Genomic DNA, 27,232 nt, shown 5'->3' on the forward strand with positions numbered 1-27,232 from the left:
TAGGTATTGCGCACTTTCTGCTGCTGCTCCAGAGGGATGCTGGAGTCCCCCTAAGTCCTGTGTCAGCCCTCTGCAGTTATCTTGGGCGGTGGAAGGCATCCTAAATGACACTGGACACCTTCATTTAAGCAACTGAATCCTTCTTACATTGTCTTGTTTCCTTGTATTGCCTCCCCTGCCTTTATCTACCATTGTAATACATTACATTTGGGAGGGCGTGAAATGCAGCAGCTACTTTTCATGAGCACTACAAGTCCTGTACAATAATGCACACAAAAAGGATGTGATGAAGGCTGTTAATTAAAGTCAGGTGCTCCAGCAGGAGCACAAGTAGTGGCTGGGGTGTGAAAACTGTGGGCAAGAAGTGGAATACTTCCCTCTCCACAGACAAGCAAGATGTTGCAAGAGAGCCCTGGAGTTTTGTGGCTGTAATCGACTGCACTTCTGTTGATAGTATGTTTCTTCAATAAAATTGAGGCACAATCTCCACATCAGCTGTTTCCTGCCTCTAGTATATCACTAGGAGTGTATCACAGGTCACACTAGTACAATATTATATGAAGGTTCATTAGGAGTTTAATTCCAGACTCTGCTTGTTTTGTGTGCATCCTAATCATGGTGAATTTTGCACAGCATTATAACTAAGCTTTTTATTGACAGGAAAAACAAGCAGTGTAAGTCTATTTGAATAAGTGTTTACAAAAAATAGCCTCAAAATGTGTATTCAGAATTAAAACTTGATTTTCAAGAGTTAAAATAAATCAGCCACAATTCAGTCAGAAATTATACAAACTTCACCTTTCCAAGCAAAGAAATTGAAAATGCACACTAATAGCAGTGCACCAAAATTTACAGGTTTTTCACCTATTTTGTAATCAAACGCTCTTTGAAGCCTAATTGTCATATGTTTGATGTAGGTGTTGATTTTGTTGAAACTGTATGTACAGCCAGTGCAAACAGTCCAATAATCCTCAGCCTTTATTTGACTCCATAACCATTTTAATGGCTTTTTCCACATTTATTGCTGGCAACATCATACCTCCACAGAACTTGAGTTGTGCTTTTTGTGTTGGTTTTGTTCTTGATTTACAGGCAAGCTCTTTAATTGAACTCTGAAGAACACACTGTGCATTCAGAACCTTTGCAAACAGAAGATGCATTTGAGATGTTAATACAGTCTGCACTATGGAACATGGGTGCTCGCTGTCTGGTGTGTAGAGCACTTAAATTCAAATAATGAAAGTAGTCAGAATACTTGCAACTCTCTATTACATGTTCATACAATTCGAGCATCAAGACTATTAGAGGAAGTCTTACAGTCTCAGTTAGAATAAATGTCTTTCACTTCCTTTCTAAATTCAGGTTTTTGCCTCACTACTGCTTCATTCATCTCACAGATATATTTGATCTTTCCTTACCAGAACATATTAATGGAGTCTTCCTGAAGGTCAGCCAAAGAGACAGACTGTGACACAGATTTCCAATATGCTGTAGGAAAATCAGAAAGGGACATGTGTGAAAACACTGCAATATCCTTCCTGTATTTTCCAAGTTGCACTACAATCTGGATGACAAGCAGCATGTTTGTTTTAATGTTGGGGTTTTTTTAATGGAAAAGATAATACATTATAAAGAAAACAACTCTGGGTAATAAAAATATTTTTAAAGTAATATAAATAACATCAAAACATAGAAAAAAGTTCACAGAATTAAAACTTCACTGTTCACAATGAGCCATTTTTCTGTGAACAGTTACTTGTTTGCACATAGATCTGAACTGTGCATTGGTAGGTGCAATGCATATCTTTTTACACTTTCCATTTTGCCATTTTTCACTATGAACACCAGATGAGCCTTATCAGAGGAGACTGGTTTGTAGGATTAGGGACATAGTAGTCTGCAGTAAAATGCTGAAGGAAATTTTGGGTGACTAGTAATTTTTACATAATCAAGGTTGTTGCTTGGTTTCGAAGTTTCCTATGCTCATTCTAACAACACAGGCACAATTTTACTTATAAATGGACACAAGCATTTAGATTCAATATTAACTCTGTAGTAAGGTTGGTGTCAGCCTTTTGTAGCTTCTCTCCAAATCTCAGCCTTTTTGCCAAACACAAGTGCATAGAACAATATTTTAAAAACCACTAGTGTTTTCTACCGTCTTTTTCCCATAATCTTCCTTGACAAAGAAAATAGCATCTTGAGATAGTGTCTTCTCCTGTAGCTCTTACACAACAAGACTGCCCCATGAGTTAGGACATGATCAACAGGTATCCACCCAAGCGAGGACACCAAACACATGCAAAATCTCATTGTCTTATGCATGGTGTTGTTACCGGAAGTGTGTATGACACCCCAAAGACCTCAGTCGCAACAGCTGATGCTCTTCAAGAACACGCAAAAGCTTCCACATGTAGGAATAGACACCAATAGCCAAGTATGGATATAATAACAAATAACAATATTAGAAATAACACTATGCATAATGGAAGTCAGGAATTTTAATGCCTTGCAGGTGCAAAACCAGATGCCCAGGGCTGTGGAAACCAGCTGCCAAGGACCAGCCAAAGGACTCGTAGCTGAGCTGGGAACAGGCTCCAGACCTGAGCTCTGCTACCTGTGTCGTGGTGGCTCTGCTGCATACAGCTTTGCCTTCATGGTAGAGAAATTGGTGAGATTTAGCAGGCTCCTCAGTCCCTCTCTCTGATGAATACCTTTAAAATACCAACAGAGACTGATTATCTTTTGAATGGCAACCAGGAGACATAACTGGAGAGGAGTTATGGCAAAACAGTTTTGAAACATTCCTGAATTTTGAAGGTGAGATGTAAATTCAAACTGTGGTCGAAGCCACATCTGCTTAGCAAAATCTCTTGGAAGGAACAGGTGTTCTGTTTGAAGAACCTATTTTTGGTTCCCTGTGACAGCTACAACTGACCTTCTCAAATAATCTTCTTGTATCAATTTAAAGCACGTGTGGTCTCATTCCAAGGAAACTGTGGCAAATGTGGTGCGCTTCCTAGGAAGAGCATGATTTAGAAAAGGTCACAAATGGCATGCAAATCTGACAACTGCTATCTGGATTATTCCTCTTTAGCGCGTATGTTTCTTTACAAGATAAATGCCTCTTTAAAAGTATACAAGACCAGTTATCATCAGTACAAGTGAGGAAGTGTTTAGGTTTATGTCACTTTTTTTTTAGACACACGGCTAGCAAGGCTGATAAATCACTTCTATGTAGGTGAAACACACACTGACATAAAAAATTGTGACACAAGCAGAGTTACGTGTTCCCCAGGAGAATGGGTTTCTATCCCTGCCTCTGCCAAAGGATTGCTGAGTAACGTTTATATCCAAGCACTAAGGTACCGATGAGATTTAGATGCTACCACTGACACTGAAAAGACTGTAAGTTAGGCGTGTGGCTTCAGGAGAGGAAATCTAAGTTATGTCCTTATTTTCCCTCCAGTCCCTGTAGAGTGGGGAGCCTGAGACAGCTGGGAGCAGGTGTCACAACACCAGACAGAATGGAAATAAGTCATTAGGAAGCACTGAACAGAGGGGTTGGTCTGCACTCCTTTCCTTTCCGAAAGGAGGCTCCCCGAGAGGGAGGCTCCCCGAGACTGGGATTCATAGCCCAGAACCCTATTTGACTGCTTGACTTGTCCTACTCAGCAAACACCTGACCTACAGGGTAGTGCTCATATTCTCTAAAATGCTATGATGACTAGGATGCTTACGCGAAAACCAGAAGCTCTATTTCTGAGGCTTTTCTCAGCATAGCACAACTCAAATTTATATAATAATTTCTCAGGAGAGAAAAACAGTCCACCATTAGATTATAAAACAATTAGAGATTTATAACCAATACATGCCTGCCTTGTCAACCCCATCAATGACATTTCTTCCCGTGACTCAGTTCTGACCTTCATTTGTTTTGCCCTCTTTTTCTCCCATTCTCTTTGCCTTACCCTGGTGTTTTTGCCCAGTCAGTTCCAGTTTCCAGGACCCATGTCAGTCCATTCCTACATTTCATCCAATAATTCACAGGTCCAGACTTCTTGGCCAGCTACTACCCAGGCGTTGGTTTCCTGCTAAGACATTACCAGCCTTTGCTTGCAATGCGTCCCTTAAGCTCCTTTATTTGTTCCCTTCCCAGGTTAGCTGTCTCTGGTTTTTGTAACATACATCTTCCTTCTCTATGTTGTCTGTGCCCAACTGAGAGGGTACATGAGGCGCAAAAAAGAGACATCCTCTGAGTTCTCATGGCCAAATATTTCCTCATAGGCATTTGGAAACATTGTGGACATTTTTTGGTAATATTTTTAAACTATTTGATTTTCAGCAGCCTGAAATGTCTTTTTCTGTGGCTTTGAAGCATTTTTTTCAGCTTCTTCATGTATATTTTGGATTTGGGGGATTTGGGAGGAGAAGGGTGTGTTAGCATCTTCCCAGAACAAGTATTTTAATCACTCTAAGCATACAAGTGAATGGGAGCCAGAAACAAATAGAAAATAAATGCTACAATTCATGCTGCAATTTTTCTAAAATAGCTATGTCACAGTGAAGAAATTCCATGCATTCTGACCCACTAAGTGTGTGTTTCTGTGCCTATGGTTTTCAATAGTAGTTATTGTCAAGCAACCATGCAAGCAAGCTCCAAATGAGGCACATAGTGACAGAGTTCAGGGAAATGTATACCTGAGAAAAATCTATGTAGTGAGTCAACAGTTATTCCAGAGCACGACTGCACCTGCAGTGGCTGACATTGTCTACTTTGCTATTATGAATACAGAACAAGACAACGCATGTAGAACAAGAAATTATATTAATTTATTATAGACAGTCATTTCCCAAATTAACAGGTCATATGTTGTGTTGTCATGTTTTCACAACTCAGTGCTCATGGCAGAGAGCCCATCCTTCCCCTAAATGTCTGAGCTATAAGAAAAGGAGAAGGTCAGGAAGGACAGTATATCTTTGTCTCGGAGTAGCAAACCAGACTGCAGTAATTTCAAGAAAGAAGCACAGGCAATCCTCTGCTGTCTCACTTGCCTCAACTGCTTCTACGTTAGGCTGAGGGAAGAAGGCTACGAGATGGGACCTGCCCAGTATTGAACAGTATTTCTAGTAGCATGTTTTCCTTATCCTTTCATCCTTGGTTGACCTGAAAATGTACTGCAATAAAGTTTTGCTTCTGGGTGTTCACCTCAAACTGAGTTTCTAGCATTACTTTATACATTGCAAATTATATTACAGGAAATGTAAAACATTTCTGCACTGTAATCTTTTAAGTGTTCTCAAAAGGAAAATAGTTCAATGGATATTTGTTTAACATCTGGCATGTTTGATCTTTCTGAGAGATCACCATGTGAAGCAATATACTACAGAACCTTTCTATTTTGTATCTTTCACCGATTACCTGCTGCTACTGGGCACTCTTGGAAACTGAACACTGCAATGAGGGATCAAACAATATTTTGTATGTATAGAATTGGATTATTAGATTAATGCAATTCTGTTATTCACCGACAAAAAGTGGATTGCTCTGCAATTCATAGATGGAAACAGAATGGTAAAGAAATCTCAGTTAATTGAGATAAAATAGATTTACAGTACAAAGCTGGCATGAAAACCATTTTATCTTGCTTCAGTAGCAGCATATGATACCTTTCTAAAGATGGACTGCAGTTTCCATTTCAGGATTCATTTACAGAATATTGTCATTACATAAACCGCATGCTTTTTACTATACTACTGGATAATTAGTTATGGAAAACTCAATTGTGTCAGCACTGAATTATGCTTATAAACACTAAAAATGCAGCTACCCATCTAAAAGAAGAAAATTAACTGTTCAGCAATGTAAATAGTTCAGGAAAGAAGATTTCTAACAGATCCTCAGATTGATGGCCTTTTTAAGGGAGGCATATGCATTGGCACTGTGCCAAAGAGATGTTAGGTGTATTACATAACATGAAAATAATTATCACACATACAAAAAGCAAAAAATTTAACCCCTGTCCTTGAAAAATGATGTTTCTTCTTGTATAGCTATATACCTGCTCCAGAGAAGCAGCCAGATTTCAAGCTATACACAATAATTCAAATTATTAACTTTATGGTTATGATTATTCTAAGATCTGATACTTTTACTACAGGGCTTAGAAAGTACAGTGATATATCTCTTGCATTCTGCAGCTGGTTATACACAAGAACAATGCAAAATCCATTAAATTTCAAGATCATCTTGGGGCTGCAGTAGCAAGAGTGTTATCAATTAACATTCCCGGAAATTCTCAGTTTGGAAGACACAACAGGAATAATAAGTATGCAAGCACATATATCTATACAAAAGCTCCAGTCTGAGCCTTGCATATAACATCTTGAGGTATAGCTTGATCTTAAGGTCTGAAACTAGATTTGCACACAGATGTGCAAACTACGTTTGGATGTCTGTTCTCTGCTTAAGCAATAGAAGTTCTTGCGTAAAACTTGGCTCCTAATCACTATTTATCTGCCTTATGTTGCATTGTCTCTCTGAAAAGGAAGAGAGAAAGAAATTAATTTTAAAAATGTACCCTCTCGAGGAACTGGCACTGTATGTGTTCCTTAGTTATACTGGTAATTTCACTAAACTGTATTTGGAAAAAGATAGCAATTAGACTTTAAGGCATATCTCTGCAAGTCATATGGTTTTAGCATAATTTTAGAGGCTTTAAAAAATATATAAAATAACAGCTCAGATATTTCTGGCAATATATTATTAGAAAAAAAAAACAAAACCCAACACCTTCTGCGTTGTGGTCCCAGTAAGGAATCTGTTATAATGCTTGAACTTTATTATACCATGTGGCCCAGCAGTGTCTGTCGAATGATGGCCAGACACTCCAGCAGACTTAATGATTTAGTGGGCTCTCCCCATCCGGTGTTTAATCTCCCAGTGTACGCTTCCTGGACAGTAGCTCCTGATGATATTTAAACCGAAACTTTTGGTCTGAAAGTAGCAGTTCTACCTGACACGAAAGAAATCTTCCCTCCTGATTGAATCAGTAAGATCTGTGTTAAGTGACAGCTTATCTTATCTGGCAGTTTCTCCTTGAATATCTTGCTGGTCCCTCCCAGAAAACATAGAAATATTCTGGCAAAAGAATGGGACTTGAAAGAGGGTTCTTTGTTCCCTGAGTTTCTGTACGGCTTGACAGGGAAGATATAAAGATATCTGTAGGTCACTGAAGGTTAGTATTTCCTCTGGCCTTATTGATTTGACAAATGAAGAGAAAACAAACACCCCAACCACAGGAACAGAATGGGAGGATCATTGCAAATCCAGAAGCAGACAACACTAATAAACAACTGAAGGTAAGTTTTCAGTGGTATCCAAAGCAGCATCCCACTGAGGATCTGGATCAAAACTTTTCTCTGGAGATTTATGTAGGACAAAGAGCTTTTCTGTTCTTTCTTCGGGCACCTGATGCTAAATCCAGATGGCTGACTCCTGGTATTGGACACAGTGGCTGCCCACTCATTTGTTGTGCAAATATTTTTCCTCAGCCAAAAGTAAGCCCATTTTGGTATTATTGAACACAGATTGAGGGAGCAAGCAGCCACATTACTTGTTCACTGATTCACTTATTCATCTGAGTAAGTTAAGAAAACAAACCTATCAAATTTTCCTCTGTCTAATCAATAGACAGGCAAGATAGTCAAATGGTTTTAAATAAGATAAAATCTATGTCCATATTAAATAGAACACTTCTTTTAAAGGCTTTCATTTTTTCTGTTTCTTTGGGGTTTTGTTGTTTGTGGGTTTTTTCCCCCAAATAAAGGGTGTTGCACTGTCTGTACTCTGTATAAAATTATTAGGTGGAGTTATTATTCTTATTTAAAAGCCATAAAAACAACTCTCCTTTATTTAAGAAGAGAATAGCTGTTTCATCAGGTTTCATTCTACTTTAATTGAATTTATTGTAAAATAATTGTAAGAAGGTGTACTTTTTTAACTTGCCACAGGTTATAATAAGAACAAAGATTGAATATAGGTCCTGTCCCTATCTCAGGACTGCTTAGCTCACATGTGATGGCCACTGTCTAATCCTGCATCCCACAGATTCATGGTTAAAAGACAGAAAAGACTAAAACTCTCACTGTGCAGAGCCAGATCATGCAGGGAAGTGATGCTCGTTAGGAAGAAAAGGTCTCCCATGGGGTAGAGGTGGGGGGAATATTCCCTGCTTCATGGTCCTCCTTATTTTGCCTGACTGTGCTTTTCATGTTCTCTGTTCCTTTTGCCTCTGCTTTTGCTGCAGTTTTCAAGTCCTCCTTTGATCCCCTTTTTTTTTTCCTGCCTCCATCCCTGTTAACCGCTCTCTGTCTTGAATATTTGTCTCATGCAATTTTAGATATCTGAATAGAGTTAGATTTGAAGTACCTACTCAGAATAGAGCTCCATCAGGTCATTCTAAGTGTCACTTTAGCAGTCATTGTATGCAGCTAGAGAAGATTTAAGAGCAGTGACAGCTGGTCACAATCCAGTGTTTCAGTGTGGACAGTTTGTCACGTAATCTACCAATGACACACTTATGCATACTCTCTCTGACTTCCCTGATAAGTTTAAATCCAGAGGATGGACCTGAAGCTTTCAAATTAATTGTAATGGAAAAGTGTTAAGGAGAGGAGTCAAAACCACCAGCCCATAAGAAATGCCCTGTTGGGTGAAGCATGGAAGTCTGTCCCCAGCAGTGGCTGAAGGAGAGGATATGTAGAGAAAGGATGCGACCCTGCCATTTTGTGAGATGCATTTCCCTTGCACTCTCCCAACAACCAGAGTAGATCAAGCAGAGAGAAACCCTCTGGCACTCCTCCTCGTATTCTGTATATGGACTGATCATCCACAGATTTATCTAAACCCTGTTGAACCAGCAAATGCTCTCTGTATCCACAACTGTCTGTGACAGCAGTGGCCAGCAGTTTACTACCTACAGTGTAAAGAAGTATTTTTGCCCTTTTACCTATTTTAAACCACTCTCCTACTGGTTCCTTTGAGAGTCCTCTGGTTTGTACATAGCAGTGACTAACACTGTCACATCTTCACTATCTTCATAATTCTGTGAAACTTGTTCAGCTGACCCTCTCGGCTATCTCCTCTCCAAACTGAAGAGTCCCAGACTTTCTAGTCTCTCCTCACTTGATCTGTTATTAAACACTGGGCAATGAGAAAACCTGATGGCAAACTTGGGTGGCAAAGACATCAGTGTGCCTGAAAGGTCCTGGGAAAGGAAAGGTTTTGAAAAATCCCAGTCATTTCCCTGAACTGCGCTTCTTTTCCAAGCTTGGTGAGCAAGGAGCACGTGGTCACTCACAGTCCAAACCCACGTTTTCTTTCCTGCCTTTATATGACACTTTCAGAGCTTTCTGATTCTTTAGACTTTTTATTCCTCTGTCTAATATATTCTGCTAAGGAATGTGATGTCAGGGTCCGGAGGACATCAACAGGCCTTACTTGCCCTGACTGGGCCCCTGGGGCTGCCCCTGCCTTGCCCACAGCCCAGGACCCCATTTCATCCCCCTGGGGCCATCAGTCCCTGCTCCAGTGATGCCCCAGCAGCGCTGGGCTTCAGCGCCCCACAGCCCTGCCCTGCCTGGCCATGGGCCCCACTGATCTGGACTCTGACCCTCAGACTGACACACAGCTTGGCCTCGGATGCGCCTCATCACCACAGATCCAGCTGGTGATGGTTGGCCCTGGTTCTGACCCTGACCTGCCGCTCGACTTCCTGGCCTCCAGATCTTGGACCTGCCCTGTCACCACACGCCTGCCTGATGGCCTAGGCCCTGGGCTGAAGCTGGCTGGCACTTCTGGGTCTGCCCTGCTCCCTCGCTGGCGGTGGTGGGACAGGCCCTGCTCTCTTGGTTCCCTGCCCCGCTGGCCGCGGTTATTGCGCTCAGCTGCCGGCTCTCCTGCCCGCAGGAGGCAGGCAGCCCTTGCTGCGGCCTGATGTGAAAGGTAAAGAAGTCCGTAATTAGCTTCCCAAGGCACGAAAAAGCATCCGAAGCGCCGAAATTGCCTTTAGTCTGCTTTTGTGTTGCTGCACGTGACAATCAACCTGGAGGCAAGAGGGACAGGAGATGTCAGAGAGAAAGAGGATGGGCAAGAAATGCCATACTCCCTCTTTGCCTGCTGGGCTTCAGAAATACTTTAAATTGTATGTACCAAATGGAGATAAATACCGACATTTCAAACCCGCTCCTTTACAGAATTTTTTATACAGATGCTTTCAACACTATTTACTCTGCCTTCAGTATCCCTATATTCTAACATTTTTAACGAGGCTGGAAAAAAGAATAATTAATAGGGACCAAAAAATCCCCTGTTATTGTTTAATATCTACAGGATGGGTAGAAGTGGCTTTTAAAACAGCCGATAGCAGCCATGAAAACAATGGGCAATCCAGTTAAAACTCTCTCAGAATCCTATGCCCTCCTCAGCTCTAGGACTAAGTCAGGATGTCCAGCACATTCACAAAAGAATACCTTTCCAAAAAATCCCAAATTTTTGTGTGCTTTACTGCTATCAAGATGTTAGTTTTGTACATTTGTAACTAAAGCCATCATTATAGGTTGTTACTGGGCCATTGTAATCAAAGGAAATATGAAGACTTGAAAATTAATCCCAAATGAATGGATTCATTCATTTGAAAAAAAAATCCAAATCAAACATCCCAGATGTTTGAATCCCAAATATTTCCTGAGATACATGGCTGTTGGAAGCGCTTGGAAGTTTTAATTAAAACTTTGTTTACAGAATGAACCCTGATTCTTAGAACTGCTGGCTACTGTTGACAAACTACCTGGACTGACGAGGCAAAACAGAAAGTTAGAGAAATCATCTAGATTCAGAGTATTTAATATTGCTGTAGAGAGTGTGGATTTGCCAAATAACCATATTTGGGAACGCTGTTTAAAAAGGCTAAGAATGTTAATAAAGTTATGGGAATGTTAGGCCAAAACTAAATAGATGAAAGAATATCCATTGGCACATGTACCGAGAACTGCATCAGATGATCAGACGATGCAGAACTCAGGAAAGCACTGCTGTATCAGTTACAGCCACTTCATATTCTTCAACGCTTTTCTTTACAAATGTAAGGGCTTAAAACTATATGGGGGGGGGGGGGGGTTGTGGGTTTTTTTTGCAAATGGCTTCATTTCTAAAATATCCACCCAATGTCAGATAAAGTTAACAGAAGTCATCTGTGAAAAAAGTACCTGACCACAACAATTCAATGGAAATTTCTTAAAGAAGTGGCTGGCAGCCACATCTCTCTCCCTCCTTACCAGCTCTGGTGTGGGCTGTCTCTGCAAGCACTGCGGGACCCCAGTCCCCTTCGAGGGCTGTCAGTGGGCTGGCTTGTCATGGCCTCAGAGGAAAGAGATTTTGCGACCAAAGCCACTGGTGAGGCTCCTGAAGGATTCACACACTTCAAATAATAGAGCTTCTTACTAAGATGATTCACATACTACTTGTGTTAAAAGCACTGAGTATTTGTTTAGAAATTGTGCTGGTTTTGGCTGGGATAGAGTTAATTTTCTTCATAGTAGCTGGTATGGGGCTATGTTTTGGATTTGTGCTGAAAACAGTGTTGATAACACAGGGATGTTTTCGTTACTGCTGAGCAGGGCTTACACAGAGCCAAGGCCTTTTCTGCTCCTCATACCACCCCACCAGTGAGTAGGCCGGGGGTACACAAGAAGTTGGGAGGGGACACAGCTGGGACAGCTGACCCCACCTGGCCAAAGGGATATTCCAGACCATAAGATGTCATGCTCAGCATATAAAGCCGGGGGAAGAAGAAGGAAGGAGGGGACATTCGGAGTTATGCCGTCTGTCTTCCCAAGTAACTGTTACACGTGACGGAGCCCTGCTTTCCTGGAGATGGCTGAACACCTGCCTGCCGATGGGAAGTGGTGAACAAATTACTTGTTTTGCTTTGCTTGTGTGTGTGGCTTTTGCTTTACCTATTAAACTGTCTTTATCTCAACCCATGAGTTTTCTCACTTTTACCCTTTCAATTCTAGCCCCCATCCCAGTGGGGGAGAGTGAGTGAGCGGCTGTGTGGGGCTTAGTTGCTGGCTGAGGTTAAACCACGACAGAAATTAAGATAGCCGTGAGTCTTGAGTGGGTTTCTAAGGTCAGCCCTATCAGCACAACCAAGCAGCTTCAGCCCTTTGTAGTGCCAGTGGGAGCCACATCTCTGCCCAGGCTCTACTTTGCCCATTATCAAGTCTTTTCTTGTCAAAGAGCTCAACCGAAGGAGCCTCCACGGCTCTCCTACTTTACCTCCATCCAGAGTATGACACACACCCCTGCCCCAACACAGGCTTTTCCTCCCTCTTCTGTTCTGTGGAGGCAGGGAAGTCCTCTACTTGCTGGGTGTCAAGCCAGTGGTAACACTGAACGGTTACACTGCTGGCATATCCAACCATACTGTGAATGGGATCAACTTTGTTCACATTTTACAGGAAATCAGTGTAATAACTAGATCCAAGAAGGTGAAAATATATTATTTTGACCAAAGTAAAACATTCATTTCTACATCTCATCTTTACAATTTCTTGCCTTCAGAGATTACAAATGTACAAGTTAAAATGACAGGGTAAAAAAAATTAATTTCAGCAGGACTGAAACTAAGTATTTTGGAACAATTTGCTTAACACATAAAAAGCTCAAATTCATTCCTTCATCCTTATTTGGAAGGTAACAAAATATTGAAAACTTAGGATTGCCTATGGTACTGAAGTTCAACGTTTCACGGAGGTCTAAGGCTACAACACCATGCAGCAAGCAGGCTATCAGGATGGTTGTTTACTCTTTGGTATGCCACAGTTTTGCCAGAGGACAGGAGATTCTTCTGTGACTGCATGATTAGGTGTATCTTTGGCTAACTTTGCTTTCCTTACCAAGTATTTTTAAGCACCAGCAACATCAAACCTACGGCATGTCTTCACTTTTCCAGCTTCTTTGAAACATTTGTTTTGTGGCTAGGCCCTGTCAAATACTCTGTCAGCATCAGAAGACAAAGATGGGAGTCATAACAACAGGAAAGAAAAACACAAGCAATATGCCATCGTGGGAACCAGATGACTTTTCTGGGCCCTTGACACTAAAAGCTGCAGCTGTCATCCCCACTTGCTGGCCCGTTTGTTTCATACCAATCCTTGGAAAGCGAGTCATGACTCACTTCCTCTGGTCCTGATGCTTCTGCTGAGCAGGGAGATGTTGCTCACTGCCTAGCGACTGTGTTTGTACATGTGATGGTTGGTCATGCTTGTCACAGAGGAATTTTCTGCCATGAATCCTAAGAAAATGCTTGAAAATAGTATGTACTTCAGAGTTACAGTTCTCTCGCATTGCTTTCATGTCCTAGTTTTGGAGCGATGGTTAATTAAGCCACCCTTTCTTACTGGAAGATTTTCAATCTTCCCCTTTACTCGACTCTGTATTTCAGTAGAAAAATTAAAAACCACATCAAAAGGCTTCATTTTTCCTTTCCTAAACAAAACCAGGCTGCCAATGACTCAAAAGTCTCAAAGAGAGGCATAGTGGTCCAATGTTGGGGTTTTTTCCTTGTGATGCTAAACTCTGTAAGGGCACAGTATTGCGGGAACACAATCTGCTTCAACTTTAAGCGTGACCACGAGTTTTCAGTTCAACCAATACTTCTTCAAAATTCCAGGCTCACTGAAATAATATTTTAACAGTTGTCTAAAATCAAACGCTGATTCAGACAGTGTTCCGGCTCAATTTGCTATTGACCAAGCAGATACATTTCATAGAATCATAGAATCATAGAACAGTTTGGGTTGGAAGGGACCTTTAAAGGTCATCTAGTCCAGCTCCCCTGCAATGAGCAGGGACATCTTCAACTAGATCAGGTTGCTCAGAGCCCCGTCCAACCTGACCTTGAATGTTTCCAGGGATGGGGCACCTACCACCTCTCTGGGCAACCTGTTCCAGTGCCTCACCACCCTCATTGGAAAAAATGTCTTCCTTATATCTAGTCTGAATCTACCCTCTTTGAGTTTAAAACCATTACCCCTTGTCCTACCACAAAAGGCCCTGGGATGTTTGTCCCCATCTTTCTTATAAGCCCCCTGTAAGTACTGAAAGGCTGCAAGAAGGTCCCCTGCCGAGCCTTCTCTTCTCCAGGCTGAACAACCCCAACTCTCTCAGCCTTTCCTCACAGGAGAGGTGCTCCATCCCTCTGATCATCTTTGTGGCCCTCCTCTGGACCTGCTCCAACAGGTCCATATCTTTCCCATGCTGAGGATCCCAGAGCTGGACGCAGTACTCCAGGAGGGGTCTCATCAGAGCAGAGTAGAGGGGCAGAATATCACCTCCCTTAAACTGTTGGCCACGCTGCTTTTGATGCAGCCCAGGACACAGCTGGCCTTCTAGGCTGTGAGCGCACATTGCTAGCTCACATCCAGCTTTTCATCTACCAGTACCCCCAAGTCTTTCTGTGCAGGGCTGCTCTCAATCCCTTCATCCCCCAGCCTGTATTGATACCGGGGGTTGCCCTGACCCAGGTGCAGAACCTTGTCCTTCAGATACATCCTTCGTCACTGACCACAGATCAGGCTGGCCAGCTGTGTAAGACAGAGCAGGAGAGAGCTGTCACACTCTGGTGTAAATAAAGCACGTACAGTAGATAGATGAGTTTTGAGTAGAATGCAGTAGATCTGATAAGACTGGCATTCCAAAAAACCATCTTGGTTAAGAATTTTAGCACTTGTAATCTGAAACAGTGAAATTATTTCCTCTGCGGAAAACTACTAGGACCTGCAGAACCCATATCACTTTACAAATCTGCCAACAAATGCCTTATTAAACCGAAGGAGTTGACTGACCTAGTAAAACATGGATTTTGTACAGCAGCATGACCTTTAGTCAGGTAGGTATTTTATAAATATTATTTCCATTTATAATTACCTGAAATCATATCTTAATGTGGTTGGCTGTGATTTCAATAAAGAACGCTGATATTGGAAAGTATTCTGGTGTGTGAGAAACGGGATGCATGTACAGCACACCTGGGTGCTGGAATGGGTGGCTGTTAAAAGAACATTTTAGTGATGTGTTCTGCAGAAAACCAGCTCCAAGGTGAACACATTCTGTGTTGGTAGCCAACATTCCTGAAATACATCATAGTTCACAAGAACGAACCTCTCTCACATCCCCTAAGTCCGCAGAGTGGGAAAACATTGCTCCCTAATAGAACTTCTTTTCATGACTATAAATGAACAAATATCTCCAGAAGAGAGAAAAGGCAATGATACATATTTGTTGAACAATGTTAAGCAATAATTTTGAGCAAATTCACAACACAGCCTTGGAGGATAATTTTGCAAAACCCATACGCTCTTGTAACTCAGTGAATTCTTTGTTTTTGGGGGGTTTTTTTTGGTTTTTTTTTCAGAATTAAGTAGTGCAGTTGACAAAAATTTGCTGACATCTTCCACTAAGCTGTCATATGACTGGAAACAGTTAAGCACCACTAGGATTTTTCAGTGTAGTTCTCTTATCATAAGTCAGGTAATACATCTCCTCACAATTAAACAAGAAAGCAGGGGAAGCGTAGAAAGCTTTGTTTGTGCCATGACAGAGCAATAACCTAACTGACACCCAGGCAGCAGGCAGCAGTCACTGTGCTCCCAGATGACAATGCTGTATGCTACACAAGACGCAGTTTCTGAGACAGATTTCAAAGACTGTAAAACAAGTTCTGATCATATTTAGAAAATAGTCAATACACACACTTTAGATAGCCCGTAAAGGATGAATCCAGGCACAAACACACAAAGACATTTTTAGAACTCAGGTGTCCTGATGGTTTAAAAATGCTCCACTCCATTATAGATAAAGGTTTACATATTTAGCATTTAGTGTTGAAAATGATGATGTCTGAATTTATGGTATTATTATCAACCATATTTACAATATATTCTCTCACATTCAGTACTGGAGTTAGATTAGACAATTATAGTATTTACAGAAGTACAGTTTTGCCCCTGTATTTCAGCCTAAATTAAACACCAGAAACTTTTTTTTTCCAGAACAGGTGTTTGTCTATTAGAAATTATTAGTTTCATTCTCTTTGAAGTTACACTGTCGTTATTTATTTTACACCACATAGCATATTTCTAATTTCTACCAGTGCAAATGAAAGAAAACTCAAATCTTCTGTTTCTCACTATACATTCAATAAAATGTTCTGCCACTGCCTCAGATCTCTATCTGGAAGTAATCTCATTACACTTTCTACAGAAATGCTGGAATAACCCTGATGTCCTGATTTTAATTACTTTTTAAAAACTCCATTGAAATTAAAACATCTCCAGGGCAGTTTTGCTTCTGCTGAGTTCAGGTTGAAGATTAGATATATTAGATATACAGTCAGAAAAACTATATAAAAAATCAAGGTTCCAGTTGCTGTTTTTTGTATCGCTGTAAAAATTACACCCAGATTAAACACACATGTTCTGAAAAGCCTAACAGGTATATCTTTCATATAGTACCTTCATAGAAAGTCATATATGGCAAGCACTGATTTTCAGGAATGCTTTGTAAGTTTTAGGAGGCAGCAGTTGTGCCATTCAATATGCTCCATTTTGCAAGTATAATACAAACTCCAAAGTCCTGTCCCTCTGACAAAGAGCTAAGCGATAGTTGATAGTGAGATCTTAACGTATGTATCCAAAACATAGAGGCCTAACTGAATATCTGTTTTGGTGGGTGGATAATTCCCATAAACTCCTTGTGGGTTTACATTGGGACCACAGTGAAGAGAAGTTTCTGGAATAAAAATGGCTATCTCTTCAAAATACTTTTTGCAAAGCAAAATCAACGATGTCATTTTTAAGGACTCCTTATGTAAGAATAAGAGAAATAAGAGAACAATTAATGTAAAAAAAAAAAGCTTTCTATCACTTACAAAGATAGTTTGGTAGTAGACTCAGTAAACTGGAAACCTAGAAATTGTATTAGCAAATAGATTTATTTTAAGCTAAGGCTGCTTAAGGTAGGTATTTTTACTGTGGATCAAGGTCTTGATGCTCCACTGCCCCAGAGTATAGGTCTTCTCAGTTCTATTCACATATTTTATTGCTACTCCAGAAGTAAAGTCAGATGCCTTAAGCAGTTTTAGAAGGCACTTTGAATACATTTCAATTTATATGAACTTGAACAATCTACAAGTTCTAAGTAATCCCTCAAACTGTCTTTTGCAAACTGCAGGAACTTGAGAGTCAGGAACATAAAGAGAATACACAGGATGACAGAGGTAGTACTTCTAGGAGTTATCTGAAAAGTGAATAAAGGGAAAGAGTTTGATATACCCTACTCTTCTGGGGATGATGATATTTAACATGTTAGTTAAAAGTAATGCTCTTTTTTCCAGAATAAAAGCCATACCTGAAAAGTTAGTCTATTGTTGTCAGCTGAATTTGGAATCTCATCTAACAAGTCTTGGGCAGTGAAGGAGAATAATCTCTGCTCCTCATATCTGAGACAAATCAAGTTGTTAAAAAAAATCTGCCTTCACAAGGTCTTAGACCAGTTCTGTAGTTCGCTGAGCTTTTGGGGAATGAGTTTGCACATGACCCCAGGACTACAAGCTTAAGTAGAGTGTAATTACTTGGACAGGGAATTTGTCTACGGGCAAAGGTTGCTGTTTATTGACCCCATCACCAGATGTAATCATTTCATTCTGTTGTCCAACTGAAATGGATCCCTTCTTTTAATGCACTTATTGTTTCACAGACTTATCTTTCATATACTTAACTTTTGAGAGAAGGATTCCAATACAATTTAGAAAACACTTCTCTTTCCTCAGCAGGCATTTTTCAGGTGAGCCAACTGAATGACAAGAGATTTTGAAGGACACATTAGCAGATTGTTGGCAAGGAATGGAATGGAAGCCAAGAGCCTAACCTCTGATTTAACAAGGAGAAGAGCTTCCATGTAGAAGAGTAGATATACCCATCTATATATTTTTATGAATTTAATTCCTTGTTTTGGAGATGTTTGTTAGTATATGCATTAAAAATAATCATGAAATTATGTCAGAACTGCTGTACTCTACCCTTAGTTTAGTTTTTAATCCATGGGTATAATACAGCAAATTTCTTAATGACTACGGAGTATTATTCTCTTCTAGGAATGACTGAACATAGTCTAGAGAAATAAGAAGTATCTGAGAAGAAGTGTATAAAAGTACAATCAGCTCCTTTTCAAGGATATAAATTCCAGACAGTTCTATAAATTCGTTAGCTTTTTATTTTTCAAAGAGAATAATTTTCTCCCCTTCCCACTCCCAAGTATGGTAGAGAATAGAAATTTTTCCATTTCCATGAGAAAAGTTATTCTTGCAGGTCCCTATGTTCTCATCAAAAAGGTTAGCAAAATACCAAAATTTAACAAAAGCAAAGAAAAAGAATACCTCAGTTATCCTGAAAACAAGTCCAAACCTCCTACTCAGAAAGCACCTCTGCCAAATTACAGCACAAAATGGTCCCATGGTGAGAATCTTGAAAAGCAAAAGTGAAGTTTAGTTTACACAGGAAAAAAAAAGAGTAAGAGAAAACTTTTGCATGATAATCTGAAAAAAAAAATGTAACTTGCAACAGACGGTGCATAAATCATAGCAAGCTATTTTTGTTCTAAAGCTCACTTTACTATGATCTGGTTTAATAATGCTTTGTTTAAGAGTGGACCTTAATTAATAACTCAGACCTGAATGCATCTGAATCTGATTCAGATCCAGTGTGAGAATGTGTAAATTTTATGTCATAATGCAAAATAAATTAAATAATAAAAAAAAAAGTGAATCTATCAAAATTATTAGCTTGGCCCTAAGCAACCTATATTGTCACGTAAGATTCTAGGTAGAACTTAACTATATCCTTAAAGCACTAAGCATTTAACTCTTAATGTTAACAGTGAACAAAACACATGTGATTTTCTACTATACTGTCCAGAGGAAAATGTATTAGATCAAATCTGCAGAAAATTTGTCAAGGAAACTCTGAATACATGAAGACTGATTACAATATAAACTCTCAGATTTCCACAGGCAATAACTTTTCTTTGTGTCCATCCCTCAAGAGCTAGCAATTTTGGCAATTCCTTATAATTAATATCTCATTTTGCCCACAAATAATAACCTAACCAGACTTTTCTAATTGATTACTACCATAATTAAATTAAACTCAGAGCAATTGTTTCCAGCTTGTACTTAATTTCAAGTCTGTTCCTTCTGTTGTGGACCAGAAGCGAGGCTTATGCACTCTTAATGTTTCTGTTTTCTTTACAGTATGAATGGATCTTGTAAAATATATTACCATTCTTACAAACCTTGTCACACTCATATCCACATATGACAGATACAACATTCCTTTAAGGATTTTTTTTATTACAGTTTTGCTATGTGTAGCCCCATGGTTATCAGTTTGTGGCTGTGGACTATTCCTAAGAGTCTGTGAAGGTGAAGTAAAAAAAGATAAAGTCTATTTGAAGAGGCTTAAATTCTTTATGCATGGTCCATGTTTCCATTGGAAATCATCTCAGGAGGTGCAAATCATAAAAAAGTTGAACACTTGGGTTTAGCTAATGCTAGGCTGTTACCAACTGCAGTGTGCTTATTTGGTACTCTCATGACAACTGGCCCTTAGAAATGAAACCTCCGCATTGCAGCACTTGCTAGTTATCCCCCACACTGCTTAAGAATTTTGTGCACGTGCACACACACACACAAATACAAATGGAGAAAGACTACAGCAAGTAATAGGGAAGGTCAAAGGCACAAACAGAGGAGCTGAAAACGTTAATCTCTTTGGGCACCTTCAGAAATTTCCTAATGTTGGGTACAGACCTGTGAGTGAATCACAGAACAGAGAACCAGGCAGGACACAGATCCTTCAAGCAAAAACCAGTGTGATAACATTGTTACCTGAAAATGCAACTGAGCATGTCTCAAAGCCTGTCTTTGTGTGGGTTTTGCATACATGCTTGCTATGAACTTCACTTATTTTCAGTATTGCCAGCAGTTCAAAGAATTTCAGTTTTATTTTGGAACGTACATTTAGTGAAGTTGGCTAAAGCAACCCTTTAATACCTAAAGCATTATTATGTTATTTTAGAGAAAGCATTACTCCAAAGCCACTGAGGAGCACAGCCTGCTGGTATGCACACTGTGTGCCCAAGCAAGGGAGCAGACAAACCTGTCCCTGAGGACAGGCTAGTTTGAATTCCACAATTTTTATACATTGTAGCCTTTTGCCAGTGACAAACTAAAGCCAGAATTTGTATTCTCTTTCCTGAAGTGGTCAGCTGAAAAACAAACAAAATTAAAGAAAAAATAAAGACTGTCATTATTATATTCTTTAGAAAACTCTTAAAGAACACTATATGATTACATTTTGCCATATTTTCATTCTAGCTCTCACTTTTTTCTGCTACTTTGGGCAGAAGTGCAACACAGAAGACTGCCGAAGTTCTGTGTATGTGTCTCCTTACTTCTGGCTAGATGAGGAAGCAGTGTTCTGGATTTGGTCTAAATTAGCTTCTTCTGCTTGGTAAAATGTAGGGTTTGATGCTAGTTCTTTAACTGTTAAATCAAAGAGCAAAACAGTTTGTACCTGGAAGTGTCAACAAGACTCACAAGACACTGGTTGCTTGAACTCAACCTGAATTCAGGTTCCCTATGGATTCTGGCTGCTTGAAACAGGTGACACAGGATTCATTTTAAGAAGGTCTCAAGGTGTTCCCTGCTGCCTCCTCTTGCCTCAGCCAGGAGGCATAGCTGGAGGCTGCACGGAGTGCTGGGCTTCACCTGTAGTGCAAGGAGAGCTCTCTGGAGCACTTGCACTTGGTGGACCTTCCATTTCCCCAGGGAAAATATTCAGGGTTATGACCAAGTCAGCCCCAACGTCAATCTAGCAAGGTGGTACTGTACATGAACAAAAATTTTGGCCTCTATGCCACCCTGAGAGTTGCTGTCCATCACAGTAGATGCTTGCCTAATGATCACTAGTGAGGGATTCAGCCTTATATCTCACCTAGAAGATGGCTGGAGCCATAAGAGTCTGATGATCCTAATTTTTATGAATTCACACATTACTTTTGTTGACTTTGACGTTCCCTGGCCTGTTAAAACATTCAGATGAACATTGACCAGACTTAGGTCCTCTGGACGTTACTTTCCCAAGGTCTAGGGACCTTGAAACAGTTATTGATAAAATTTTATAGCCATGTTAGGCTCCATTCTCAGCAAACTTGATAAAAGGGGCCTTAATGCCAAGGGAAATCAGGTTAGCCGGCTCTGGTGTATGACAGCCCAGGTGTGTAAAAATTACAGTGATGGATAAGATGGATGAAAGTAGCATCTGAGAATGATAATGCAGATACTTCAAAAGTGTCTTGCTTTCACTTTATCATGCAGCAGTGGTATAAAAGAGACACATACAGCAGACATGGTATATAGTCCAACACAAAAGGCTTTTGGTATGAATTCTCTGTAACTGTAATGAAGCTACAGGCATTTTAAGTATCACTTTAAACTACAGAGCTGATGTAAAATACTTGAGAAGAAGAAGAAAAAAGTGGTGTTCTAATAACTAAACTAAGCACTTAAAAATAAATACAAAAACACAAAACTACTTTCCATGTGGTATTTGATCCCTGAGAGGTTGCAAACAGGCTGGTTTTGTCTTTATTTTCTGGTTCTGCATACTGCACTCTAAAAAAAGAATTGGTCTCGCAGTCCAAGAGCAAGTCATCTGCAAAGTTCATTTTAATGACAGAATGCAGATTGTTGTTCATTCATTTTTTGTATATGTTCTGCTTATCTCCACAAAGGTAAACATCTCTGGAACATCAGGATTAAAATATTTAGAATGTTATTTCTAGCCATCACTGCCTACTGATCTGACTGCTTTGTTTTAGTTAAACTTCCATTTACTAATAAGATCAGAAGTTTCTAAAATGAACATTATGTACATCAAATGTGCTGGAGTAGTAATTTGAGCATTCTCATATTTGAGCAAGGCCTGTGAAAAATATAAAGTTTTCTACTAGTCAGATTCCTCTTTTAGTCGTCCTGTGTTGTAACTCTCAAAATTTTTTTTATCAGCAATGCTTTTATATCACAACCATAATTTTACCTTGTTGGACACTGTTTCTATTGGAAAAGGGGCAGGTTTAATTATTTCACTCTTTAGAGTCTTTTAATCACTCACCCCAAGCCCTGGGTACATAGCTATCATTATAAAGCATAACTTTCATAAGTGAAAAATAGCTGCACAATAACAAATTGATTCCCCATTCCTTAAAATGTACTTTTCTCCTCTCCCTCTCACCCCCCAAAATTCAGAAACTGATGAGTTTTGCAGAAGACTTCCCTCCTTTAACAAAATTGATATAATAGCTCCCTTTCGTCAATGGCAACTGTGTGCATTGCTGGATGAAATGAGTGGTGCCTGTCAGTCTGTTTTTTACCTCGCCAGCTCTTCTAGGTGTACTGCAACACTTGATAAAGTGAGAAAATCCTGAAATCTCTTCACCTGACCATGGATTTCTAACTGTTATTGAAATAGGCAGACTGTCACACACACTGTTACCAACTCTTTTCTTTCTCTTCTGAGAATGTTCACTGTTAAAGCCAGCAACAATCAGGATCAATAGAGAAGAAAAGAAATACCCTGTCCTGTCCCCTCCTGGTTACCCACTAAATGCAGCTCTAATAGGCTTGATGCTAGATTTCCAATACATTTCTCTTTCATTTTCCACCTAGAATATTGACAGTTTTTCTGTTTTAACTATGCTCACAGCCCATAGATGTCTCTCCAGGTATACAGGAATGCATACACCCACGTAGTTCACTGGTATTCCTCCAGGAAAACACTGGTCTGAATACCTTACACTTTGAAATCTGCACAAGTATGCTCACAAAAGTATGCATATCTCTCCAATCAATGCAGTTGTGCTCAGCTGAAGGTGCCCTAAAGGTCTTTTACAAATTATTTCTGACTGAGTGGAGCAACCACGAAGAACAAAATCAGTTCCGAGCTTTGATCTGGTAACTCAATCTCCACAGGTGTCAGAAGGACTGATATGCAATTGTTTTTGAACTAAGTTATATACAGGAATGCCCTATGTCTCACTGGGGATATCAGTATACCTCAGGATACAAAAATAAAAGTTTGCCTTTACCTGCGAGCAAACAAAAAACTATGATATAACACAAGGATATTACATATTGTGCATATGAGAAGGCGGCAATGGAACAGCTTTGCTGAGCCTAAGCAGAAGCACACTGAATTCATAGCCACCATTTAGTACAATCAGGAAGTCATGAAACAGGTAGGGTCTCATAATCCACTTTATCAAAGATAAAGGTAGGATCCAAATAACACCAGCACTTGAACCCTGAAAGATATTAAGGAGGGAAACTTGGAGTATTTCAGAATTGCTTTTACCAGTTGGATTCACTCTGGGAGTTTCTAAATGACAGGGAAACTTTCCCTTTAAATACTCCTCAGTTCAGTAATAATCTGTCTTCATTATCTGTCTTAGCTATTCATAGTGCCCTCATTAACATAGGATCTCATTAGTCCCACGGCACTACTATAACATAAGATTTTACTAATAACCCATTCAACAGAGTTGGCACTGGGCACAGAGGCATTCTGATCAGATTTTTCAAAGCCATTTAGATACCCATCTGAAAACAGTGATGTGTAAATACATTTGAGGATCTGAGAAAAGCACTGCCCGAGATCACTGCGGGGGTTACAGAGCGCTGGCATTAGGGATTTCCCAAGCCCAAGCTGGTGCCTAAGAATGGATCTTCTTTATTATCATCGCAATACCACTTGAAGGCAGCCCACTAGTTTCTGTGAAAGTAGTTTTATATTGATTTTTGTCAGACTCCAAATGAATAGATGACAATTGCACTTCTGAGTGTACGAACCGGTTACTGTGCATCAGCAGCTTTCCAGCAACCATCCAGCTGTGTTTCTTAGCCTCAGGTAAATATCAGGCAATTCCAGGTAGCTCACCTCCACAGCACGAGAATCGTAAGCTACTTCAGATTTAACATAGGATAAGCCTTCACACAGAAAAACTTTTTCTTAAGTGGCTGGCTATCTATAAATTCACAACCTAACTTACAGCTTTGCAATGCATCCATATGCTCAGACCGTAAGTGCAGTTTCTACAGTCTCGGAGAGCCTGATGAGGGGAACAAACTTTCAGCTTTGGGTAATAGCCTGCATTTACCAGGAACCTCTTAAGCACATGCCAGCCCTGTTTTGCAATTTCAGTCAGATGAGCGGATGCTAGCATATGCATTGGCCTGCTCTGTGGAGATTCACTTCATCCCATCAAGTTAGGAGGAAAGGCTCAGGTCCACAGAGGTATGAGGTGCTGAACTCCCAGGGAGGATTAGTCCCTAGAGAGGAAGGCGTCAAGCAGCTAAATACCCTTTTGTGGATCTAGAGCTGAGCTACCAAATGGAGTCATTGTGGTCTACCCCCTAGCTTAAATAAACACCAACTGAAACTTGTCACATATGGCACCTAATTTTGTCAAAGTCTGCCTCGAAAGTACTCAGCCTTCACTTTATCAAAAAGGCTTTTGCCAGAAACAGCAGGTTAGAAACTGGAAGAAAATGAATCAGAATATCGGGGTAGAAGTGGTGTTTTTTTCACAGTGAATTAATAATTGCCATTTTCAGAGCGGTTGGAACATTACCAAGGATAAAAGACCAACACAAAGACTGCTACAGAGAGACCTTCTTTCATAACCTGAGTAGGAGCAAGCATCTAAAAGAGAGGTTGGATGCATTTACTGGATGTACTTTAGCAAGTTTAAATACAGCAACAGTGAAAGAACTTTTATGACAATTTATATGAGCTCAACAGTGATTGCATTTTAACAGCTGCTCCTGGTCCTCTGGGCCACTGCACTCTAATGGAGTCAGTTTTTCTGCTGAAAGAAATGATTAAATTGTTCACATAGAGTCCCTGAAAAGGTGTCAGTATGAGCAGCTGGAAATTTAGGATCTAACAACTTCAGCATTGGAAAAAAAATCATCACTGGTTTATGTTTCCCTGTGGAGATCAAAAATGAAATGTTAAATTCTGGCAGAATCCAGGCATTTTCTACAACCAGACACACATTTAACTTTAACAAACTGGAATGAATATCTAGTCTCATTGTTTTCCATGTAAACTCAACCTGATGGTATGTGATGTTTGTACCGTTTTTAGAGCCATAGGTCACTAGTGATAAATAGTCACCTATATTCAGCATAGCATTTTATTGTTCTCTAGAGTTTGTACATTGCTCACTAATGAAATACAGCTACTACTTTGGGGAGATGGAGAGACTATGCTACATTTTGGAGGGTTGTGTGGAGCAGAAAAGGGACCCAAATTCTTGTTTTAACTGAAACCCCTGGAGACATTTAAGTGATAATTGACTACATCGCAGTATAGCTCACTTTTGGAGGCTAATCTTTGTGTTGTAGCAAAAAGTATCTTGGGGCCTTTGCTAATCACTTGGGTCTCTCTCATATCTTACACAAAAGGTCTGTGACAGCGCACAGTATGCCAAGAGCACACTAAGATGACGGATTTGCCCATAGAATTTGCCATGTAGGAAATTACTTCGTCACTACCTAGAGTCCTTGGACTTTCCTTAGCAAAATCTTAGATGGTAATGATCCAGGAGTGTATCAAGTTTTGAATGCTGATTACTTAAAAGCAGCTATGAAATACCCTGCCCATCACCTGACTTACGCCTGATGCCCATGATGTTGTAATCATTGCTCTGTGTGTATGATATTCCAGCCTGGATAAAATGGAAAAAGTGCAGCTCTGGAGCAGATGGTGCCAGATTTTCAACAAGTAGCTCTTGCCGCTCACTCTAGAAACTGCTGGATTCTGAGCAGTTTGGGAAATGTGGTCACTGCCTCAGGTGTCTGAATGCGAACTTCTGGTACTCTGTGGGAAATCTGGACCTTTTGTTTGTTTGTTTTTATTCCTGAAGCATTAGAAATTGGTCCAGAAGATCCCTCTATGCCAGGCTGCTGCAAGTGGTGGGCCTTCACTGCCAGATGGGTATCAGTGCTGCTTTAGTGCTGCATTGGGGTCTTTGTAAATCGAGTGGTCTTCATAGAAAGATATCCAGTGACCCAGTCTCTTCTTTCAAAGGCTTGAGGGTCTTTGTAAAAGAAAATTTAGCACCACAGTTTCACTATCAGAGATGGCAGATCATAAGATAAAGAGAACCAAATTGCAAATTACTTTTTTTTAACTTTGGTGGTGTGGACTTGATTTGCACGTACAGGGTATTTCCAGAGGATGAATACCCTATGAGTTATCCAGTCAGACCTGAGGAATTATTTTATTTGTCTTATGATTGTTTCAAAATGTTTTGCTGTTACATGTCATAACACGTTTTATCATGAATAGCTTATCATTAATCACAAGAAATTGCAGATACAGTTTACTTTAAAATTCTGCTGGTGACTATATTAGAAATGTAAATCTTAGTCATTCAATCACCAGTTGATTTATGAGTATAAGAAAAGAAAATTTTTCTTCTGCCAGGATGCAGAATGAAAAGCTTAATCTTTGGTTCAATGTATAAATTCAAGTTCAAATACAAAAGGCAGTGAAAATTTAAGAACTTTAATTTAAACTCTAGAAATTTTCCTTCCAGAACATATTTAATCAGTTATGATCCTTAGTGACTTTGTAAGCTGCTCTGATTCATTGAAATTACAGATGAAATGTGTACTTGCTTATCTGTCTTCCTTCATTGCATAATTCTTCATTGCAAGCAATATTCACATTTTTAAATTAATCATTCATAAAGCTTCCAACACTTTCAGAATTTGAGGAAAGAGATTATCCATAGGCAGGAGTTATTTAAAACCACAGAATAAATGCAAGTCATTCTAAAACTTTTGTGATAGGTATTTATAGGACTAGATAATATAGAGTCTGTGTTTTGTTGACAAAAATTGTATTTAGTCTCAGCCATAACCAAGGCTGCAAACTCTGAAAGAAAGATTGTATAAACATATGTGATGAAAACAGAAGATAGAATAAACTGAAATATGTACTTGCCAAAGGAAGAATAGGCCAGACTTAATACAAAGCCTTT

General features: G+C 39.8%; 1 long non-coding RNA gene across 1 annotated transcript in view; it reads right to left on the minus strand.

Moving 5' to 3' along the window:
- Positions 1 to 1,418: 1,418 nt before the first annotated feature.
- The window catches only part of LOC115338588, a 187,311-nt gene continuing 161,497 nt past the window's right edge, over positions 1,419 to 27,232 (minus strand). Inside the window, exon 3 of the long non-coding RNA XR_003922439.1 lies at positions 1,419 to 1,488. This is a non-coding gene — a long non-coding RNA (uncharacterized LOC115338588). The remainder of the gene's footprint in view (positions 1,489 to 27,232) is intronic.

The sequence above is a fragment of the Aquila chrysaetos genome, chromosome 2, assembly GCF_900496995.4.
Source record: "Aquila chrysaetos chrysaetos chromosome 2, bAquChr1.4, whole genome shotgun sequence".
In the NCBI taxonomy this organism is placed as follows: Eukaryota; Metazoa; Chordata; class Aves; order Accipitriformes; family Accipitridae; genus Aquila; species Aquila chrysaetos.